The following is a 9,104-nucleotide window of genomic DNA, read 5'->3' as shown; positions in this document are numbered from 1 at the left end:
TATGCTTATCTATGTAGTAATTACAGTAACAGATATGTTCTTACTAGTATGTTTTACAAGAAATTAGACTTCCTTAACAAGTAAATACTTTTTTGTTGTAGTTCTTTAGTTATGTAGCTATGGTACAACAATTAATGATCAAATCCTATCTCATTATCCTTGATACTTCTGATATTGTTCTGTTGATAAAGCTTCTAATTTCTTTATGAGTTGCTTTGTTGAATGCCCTCTAGGCATGCTTGATGAATTGATATGTTCCCCCTTTGCCTAACCTTGTGAGATTCTGAATATTACCAGATGATGACACTGTTTTTGTGGTCACAACTGTCTATATGAGCAAGGAAAAAGTTTCACTCTTCTGCTTGTTGTACATTACTTTTGTTTTCTCACAGCATCACCAGTTTTAACTTTTGGGAGATAAGTACAAAATATATGTATTTGGGAGAAGGTAGATTCCACTTCTCTCTCAAAGCTCTATGCTTTCTTAAACAGTTAAAAGCAAAGGACCATTCATCAGGAAGCTCAAGATGAAAATAAAAGAAAGAGAAATTCATATTGTTAGACCAGTACCCAACAAGAGCGTAAAGAATGTGGGAGGAGTAAATTTGTAAGGGATATTTTGCAATTAGGCCATTACACCTTATCTTCCAAATACAAATTACTCACTTTGGCCATAAAAATTATTCACTTTTTTCTGGATTTTTTTCACTTTTTAAAAAATTAGTATTTGGCCATGAAAATTCCAAATACAACTTGTATTTGGAATTTGAAAAACAAGAAAAACTTGTTTTTCAAGTTTTTCACAACCAAAACAAGTACATCTCAACAAAAAATATTATTTGTAAAAACTATGGCCAAACACAACTCCAACTCCAAAATTCCAAAAAAAGTGAATTTTTTTTTGGTTTCTATGGCCAAACGCCTACTAAGTGTCTGCTTGGCCTTTTGAAGAAAATACCAACTTCTAGAAACAAAATATATTAGCTATTTTGACTAAACTGCCGTTAATTAAAATTTGCATGTTACTATTAACTTAACACATTGGGATCTGGTCATTTAATACTTAATAAAAATAAATATAAAAAAATAAAATTAATTCTTTCGTGATTATGTAAGTAAACAATTATTTTAAACCAAAATAAAAAGACACTTATTACGAACAGGAGGAGTACTGATTAGGCAATTAGGCCATGGTCAGGGGTGGAGGGAGGAAGGGCCAAAGGGGTTCATCTGAATGCCCTTCGGCAAAAAATTACACTGTTATAAATGGTTAAAAATTATTTTTTATGTATATATAGTAGTTGTTGAACCCCCTTTGGCTTCTTCGTGTGTTTACTTTTTTATATTTTGAACCCCCTTAGTGAAAATTCTGGTTCCGCCACTGGCCATGGTATTCCATTTTGTCTTGTAGATAAAAAGGAAGAGTTGAATATCTCTTCTTTCAATTCCTCAAATGGTTATTGAACCTGTAGAAAAGTCCACTAAAATAATTTTTGAATTTTTTTTGGACAATAAGGTCATTAAACTATGCTCATATCCAGAATAGTAAAAGAATTCATTTTTGGACATAAGACCCTTTAACCCATTTTTAAATTATAAAACCATTTGAATATATCTCTTTTATTTTCAAAATGTGGAAAATATTAATTCGAACAAAAAATTCAGAATATTGCAAAATTACGTCTAAGTAGACAATAAAAGGATAAAGTTGAATGATAGTAGAATTGAGCACAATGCTTAACCATAGGGTTTTTTAACTGATTTGTAAATAATTTTCCCTAATATATAAGTAATACTTTCAATTATCAATAAAAATATTTACTGCTTTTATTTTCTTAGAGTTGAACTTGTAATATTTTAAGTTTATTTAAGTTTTATAAATAAGTGGATTATAATCATTCTAAACATTTTATATTTTTAGAAAGCATATATACAACTAATTGTAAAAATATTTTACCAACACAATTTTTTTTCTTTGAAGTTCAAATATTCTAGCAATAAAGTAAGTTTTGGATATATACATATATATTTATATATATATATATATATATAAAGAGAGAGAGAGAGAGAGAGCGCAACAGAAAAATATCAAAATAATTCAAAAGAAGTTGATATAACAAAGAAAACCTTATACTAGCACACTTAAAGTTTGAATGGTTATATTGTTTTATTATTATAGTTGAAATATTAAGTTGAATATTTTTATTATATTATTAAAACATGAAAAATATTAATATGAACAATAATTTTAGAGTATCAAAATATTGTGCCTAGGTAATGAATTTTATAATTTAAAAATGGGTTAAGGGGTCTTATGTTCAAAAATAATTATTTTATTATTTTGAAAATATGGCATAGTTTGATGATATTATTATCAAAAAAATTCAAAAGTTACTTTAGTGAGGTTTTTCTACAAGTTTAATGATCATTTGAAGAATTAGCTCGAATGTCAATGTGTGTGTGTGCAGGTTGAACAAGAATTGAATATCTCTCTTTTCAATTTCTGCGAGTTTTGAAGTTGGAGCAATAACTAGAAACAATAAGGCCACCTTTGGGCAACATTAGAGTGAAATTAGGAAGAAAAAAAAAATGAAGTTAAAGTAAAAAAATAAAAATAAAGATTATACTAGTAGAAGCTTTCGACGTAGTATTTTATAGCAAGCAACAGTTTCTATGTTTTGGTTTAGTACTTCACAAATACCTATGCCATAGTTATGTAAAATGGTCGACTGGTCCAATTTTGGACTTGACAATTTCATCACTCAGCTCAACAGGAGTATATGGTTTAACGAAAGAAGATGGTTTCAAGTTGAGTAAACTAATTTTGTCCTTTAAGCTAAATTTGTTTTTATCAATAAGATGAGTTAATTGATTTTGTCCCAACTCCTTTTTTTGTTTTGTTTTCTCTCTTTGTTAATTGTGTCTCTTAGTTTCTTTTTTCTTTTTTTGGTTAGTTTATGCTCTTCTTTTTTTTTTCCCCCTTTTTCTATTTTTGTATATCTTTTTTAAAGATAAAAATATTAGCTAATTATTTTTAAATTAATAAATAATATACCAAAGTTAAATAATTAAACTACAGCAAGAAGTAATTAAGAAAAATACTAAAGTCACAAGCTTATTTATTAAAATCTAAATTAGTAGAAACTTTTTTAATATTAACATGACTCTATTTTTTGTAATTTTTTTTACCAATAAAATTTGCTAAAAATAATATAAAATTTTAAAATATCAAAATTAAGCTTAAACTTTATATGTTGTATCTTTTTAATAAAATTATTTTTCTTTTGAAGGAATGAACTTGTCCATTGTGATACTCTGTTAGTATATGGTATATAACATGTGGGCACCACAGAAGACAGATGACTTTTTTTGTAAGGAATGAATTAGTCTTTTATGATAACTTGTCGGTATATAATATATTTCATGTGGGTATCATAAAGAACTATGAATTATTTTTTTTAAGTAATGAATCAATCCTCTATGATACATACTATGTGGGTATCATAGAGGAATGAACTCTTTTTCGTATGTATCGGTCCTCTATGATATCTTGTTCATATATGAAATATCATGTGAGCTAGTCATCTATGATACCCTGACAATATATGATATATACCAGTCTTGACACCTTGTCAGTATATGATATATACTATTGGGTATCATGGAAGACTGAGGAGTATTTTTCTTGAAGGAATGTATATCCTCTATAATACCGTGTTAGTATATGATATAATGGATACTATAGAGGATTGAGGAGTGCTTTATTTTTGAAGGAATGAACTAGTCCTCGATGATACCCTGTGAGTACATGATATATACCACATGGGTATTATAGTATACTACAACAATATACTTCAATTGCTATTGGTATATTATTTTGATATATGATATGCTAGAAAAATTCTTTTTTATGATAATTGATATAGAAAAAAAAATAATAAGGTGTACTACATCAGTTATCTTTTAAATTGATATATAGAGAAAAAAACATAAAAACGAACAAAACAAAGGAGCCAAAAAGGTGTTTAGACTTAGATTATGAAAAAAAAAAAAAAAGGAAATAAAGAAAAAATGATTTGAAAAAAATGTAACTAGAAAAGGAGAAAAAAGAAAAAACAAAGAAGAAAGAAAGGAAAAAGAGAAAACAAGTATAATCTAAGTATAAGTTATTCTGATAACTGATTTAGAGAAAGAAAAAAAAAGGGGGGGGGGGGGGGGTCAAAAATACCCCTCTACTTTGAAAAAAAGGCTAAAAATATCCTCCGAACTTATTTTGAATAAAAAATACCACTCTCATCCTTAAAGTTTTCAAATATACCCCTGTCTTGACGGAAATTATCCCAAAAAATAATCCGAAATTATTTTTAAACCCGCTCCATCATTTAAACCCGATCCAACTAAATAACAACCCATAAGATCCCCTTATTACCCTAATTCCCTCAAACTTCAAACTTACATATTGGGGGAATAAGAGGATCTTATGGATTATTATTTAGTTGGGTTGGGTTTAAATAATGGAGCGGGTTTAAAAAATAATTTCTGATTATTTTGGAGGATAATTTCGGTCTAGACAGGGGTATATTTGAAAACTTTAAGGACGGGAGGGGTATTTTTGATCCAAAATAAATTCGGAGGATATTTTTAGCCCTTTTTTCAAAGTAGAGAAATATTTTTGACCTTTTCCCAAAAAAAAAAAAACAAAAAAAAAAAAAAGAGAAAAAAGACAAAAGATATGTCATACCTTTAAAAAAAGGTGAACAAATATTTCGAGTTGGCTGCGTTTTACACCCTTAACGTATGTCTTTTTTTGCGATTTGCATCCCAGTGTTTTTTTTATTTTTTTTTATTTTAATGCTTTGCTCCCTAACCTCCCTTTTTCATTGCAAAACAATAAAACTATTCTTTTATAAAATTTCTCAAAAGGGTAAAACAGGAAATATAAGTAATAATATCTTTTTTTTTTCTTAAATTTATTTTCTTAGTATAGGAGATAATTAGATTAAAGTGAAACTCTATGTCGGTTTCAAAATTCTCACATCTCAAGAGCAAAAAAATAACACGATTTAGAGAAGAGAAAATAGCCAAATGAGCCCCCAACGTTTGGCCGAAATCCCAACTGCACACTCAACTTTTGCAGGAGTCCTATCACTTCCCTGAAATGTTTAAAAACGGAATATTTAACTCCCTAAATGCTTACGTGGCCAAGTGAGTGTATTACACTCTCCTTGAGAGAGTTAGCACCAAAGACAAATATTAAAACTTTATTTTTAATATTTATTTTTAATAAATATATGTATTTTTAATTATTGTTTTCCTAGCTTATTCGTTTCTATCTCACTTCTAAAAATGTTTTTTTTTTTTTTTTTAAATATGTGAAAAACTTCTTCTGCAACACCACCAAACATGCCGAAGAGCTCTTCCATCTCCGCCGCCGCAGCTTCTACTACCGTTGAGTTTTTCTTAATGGAAGCAATTCACTTCTTGTGGAGATCCCCTAAATTTAGCACCAAACTCAATAAAAGAAACAGAAAAAAGTAGCGAAAAATAAAATAAAAAGTGTAACCCAAGAAGACCCTTTTCGTGCTTCACCAAGTGGAAGCAGTCCGCTCCCCTTTCGCTGTTTGTTTGTTTTTCTTTTTCTAATGATTCTATTCTATTACTTGGGTTTAGTCATGGAGCATTCTACCTTATTTGCTTAATTTGTATTCTTCATGTGGGTCGAGGTGGGATTTCAAATGAAAAGTGGAAAAAATCAGTTCTTAATTTGTATTGGTTAATGGCTTTTTTAGATTGTATCCTCATTTTAAGTTGTTTTGTTACTTGATTTTAGTCATCCACGGTAGTAATGGCTACGAAAATTTCTTGTACCCAAATAGAGTTGTCTGAACACATGTTGAATTTTGGAAAAAGAATGTATGATTGAAGACGAAATTGAGTGTGTGTTAATGGAGGAAAAGGTTCTCACTCAAGGCCTTTTTTTGGGGGGGAGAGGGGGGGGGGGGGGGGGGGGTTGGTGAAGAATGAGATTTTTAATTGAGGAAGATGAAGGAAAGAAAGAGAAAAAGAAATTAAAAAAATAGAATAATAGATCAAAAAAAAAAAAAATTGAAAATTTCAGCTGTCAAGCTGGTGCGCTTTACCAGCAAACACATATGTGGGTGTGACTTTTTAAGGGGGTAAATGTTCCATTTTTTAAATGTTTAGGACTCTCACAAAGATAAAGTATGCAGTTGGGATTTCGGCCAAATATTGAAGGCTCATTTGGCCATTTTCTCATTTAGAGAACAAAGGACTAGCAGAAATGGATGTGTTAGAAAGCTAGGAACGTGCCTCATTGCAGAAACTAATAGCCTGTTTGGCCAAGATATCAACTTATTTTGAAAAGTTTTTTTTTTTTAAAAAATGCTTTTTAAAAAAACACTTTTTGTGAGAAGCAGTTTGTATTTGGCCAATTAATTTAAAAAATACTTTTGAGCAGCAATTAACATTTGGCCAAACTTTTAAAAAGTGATTTTAAGTGTATTTTTCTCAAAAGTTCTTTTAAAAAAAGTGCTTATGGAGAAAAACTACTTTTTAGCTTCTGAAAATTGATTTTGCTACTCCCGAAAAGTACTTATTTTCTCTCAAAAGTTTAATCAAACACCTCACTTTTTTTTTTTCAAAATAAACACTTTTTGAAAAAAAATTAACTACTTTTGAAGAAAAAAAAAGCATAACCAAACGGGCTATAAGTTTTCATGAAACCAACAAGTAATGCCCATGAAGTTAAGTAATACCCCGGAAGTACATGGAGCTACCATTCTCTATCAAGTCCTTTCTGAACTGTAATAACTCAATTTTTTTAAATAAGGGTTTGTTTGGTAAATTTTGCTAAAAGAAATTAAAAAAAAAAAATAGAAAAGAATGAACTTAGTGGGCCAAGCCCAAAAACGACAAGAAAAAAAGAAAAGAAAAAGATTTTAAAAGCGGCTAAGCCATCAGACGTGAAACACTAGAATCTGAAAGGAACCAAAAAGAAAAAAAAGGACGACCAAACAGAGGGAGAAAAACCAATAGAAAAAAGGAAAATAACGGGGGAGAAAGAAAGGAAAAAAGGGGATAAAAATAAGAATTTTCATCCCAAATCATCAAGGTAATGACTCTAATCTTTTATTTAAGTTTAGTATATAATTATGAGTGAATCTTTATAGTGAAAACATGGGGATATTTTGAGGAATTGAGAAATTTTAGCTCTAGGGTTCTTCAATCAAAATCATTGATTTGAAAGGGCAAATAGTGTCGGATTTTAGACTTCTATATATTGCTGGAATCCTCTCGTTAAGGCCTTCCCGAAAATATATGTCTTGTCGGGTTATGAACACATTGACCAAAGGACGTTTTCATCCTTTAAAGTTTGACTTTAACTGTTTAAGCCTCTAAAAATATAGAAGTGGTTTACCCTAATGGTTTTGACCATTCTAAATCCGTTTTTGTGTAGTTTGAGGCAATTCGGAGACTCGAGAATTCACTTTTGATTTATTGGAAAGTGTGCTTGAATTGTGAATTTGAGGTAAGTGAGACTTTAAGCTTTGGGTACTTGCTTTTCAAACCTGTTTTTAAAAGTATGTTTTATCTGTCCGGTCCGTGTGTTGGGACGAGCGTGTGCTTGGCAGAATCAGTGGTCCTTGAGGCCAGCCGCACATATTTTATTTTCAAGTACACTAAAACTCTTATTATAAATTATTTTGTGATGTGATATTACTGTGAGCCATGACTTCATTGGGGCATTCTGTGTATGCTTCCCTGAGCATTGTGTATGCTTCTTGACTTCACTGGGGCATTGTGTATGCTTCTTGATTTTTATGGGCATTGTGTATGCTTCATGACATATTTGACACATTATGTATGCTGTCGTGGACTCGTGGTGTTGAGTAACTTCTCTAACGTCCTTAGGGTAAATTATGTTGAGCTATATACTATTCTTGGCAAACGATTGTTTGGACCCAGTCGGATATTATATTACGATATAATTCTTGTGCATAATATTTGTGCTTGTTGTTTGTTTGTATTTTCTAACACTTGTTCCAGGGGTATTTAAAGTGGCCGGTCGAGGATCTTACTGGGTTATATTTACATATAGCTAACTGCTTACCTGCATGTCCATGCAGATGCTATGGGTGACTACGAAGCTAGTAGCTGACGAGTTTGCTAGAGTTGATCTATTGGTTGAGGTGAGCCGCCGCTTTGTTCGTGGAGGCTGCCAAAAGTGTCTTTATCATTTATTTATTAATGTCTTTTCTTTTGGGGTTTTCAAACCCGAGTGTTTTGTAATTCTCTTAAATGCTCCATGGTCTAGTGTGGGATTTGGACAAGAGTAGTTGATTAATATTCTGAGATACTAGTTATCCGTAATTAATTATCATGTTATTCGGGTACTTCTTTAAATTATTAAATGCTGGGAAATTGTGGTTAAGATATGAAAATTTGATTCGCCTGGCTGGTGGTGTATGCTGGGTGCCAGTCACGTCTAAGGGATATTTTGGGACGTGACATGAACAACACTCGCTACATTGTTCGATAGATTCTCTTGGTGAATACAGCAGCTGAAATACATACTTACAACTAGCAATGTTGTCTTCATTAGAATTCACAATCAATCACAAAGTTGGGAAATGATTATATAATTTAATTTTCCGAAAAAACTGAAAAGGATGTGGAGATTAATTGGGTTGAATCCTCTGACAATCAGGCTTAATCAAGAAATAATCCTTTCTTCGCCAAACCAGCCCATCCACTATAGATTTCATCACATTGTTATTCCGTAGTCGTATGGGTGCTTCCGTAAGAAAACTATTTGTTTCTTTTTGATTCATTTGAGCTTGTCCATGTTCTCTAGATTTGGAAAGCAAAGAGAGGATAAATGTGTTTATCTGAACATTAAGATTTAACAATAGGATATAGTAATGGGTATTTTTTGCTTTGGAAAGAGACTAACATTTTTTTTTTTTAATTTTTTAGCTCTTTTTAAATTTGTATGCTATTTCTTTTATTTTATTATTTGTATTTCCTATTTTTCCTTCATGTGAAATTCTATAAAAAATGGGTATATTGTTTTGCAAGGAAAT

At 30.6% G+C, this 9,104-nt stretch overlaps 1 long non-coding RNA gene across 2 annotated transcripts; it reads left to right on the top strand.

Annotated features, from left to right (window-relative positions):
• The first annotated feature begins 6,446 nt into the window (after window positions 1-6,446).
• LOC132610554 (uncharacterized) lies at window positions 6,447-8,487 on the top strand. Of its 2 annotated transcripts, XR_009571169.1 has the most exons (3): window positions 6,949-7,132; window positions 7,478-7,549; window positions 8,148-8,487. It is a non-coding gene; the product is annotated as an uncharacterized LOC132610554 (long non-coding RNA). The 2 variants fall into 2 exon arrangements; XR_009571170.1 differs by lacking the exon at window positions 7,478-7,549 and having other exon boundaries at window positions 6,447-7,132.
• Window positions 8,488-9,104: the final 617 nt, after the last annotated feature.

Source organism: Lycium barbarum, chromosome 9 (assembly GCF_019175385.1).
Source record: "Lycium barbarum isolate Lr01 chromosome 9, ASM1917538v2, whole genome shotgun sequence".
Lineage (NCBI taxonomy): Eukaryota > Viridiplantae > Streptophyta > Magnoliopsida > Solanales > Solanaceae > Lycium > Lycium barbarum.
Note: the sequence above shows the minus strand (reverse complement) of the source record. Positions and strands in the feature narration are given on the sequence as shown.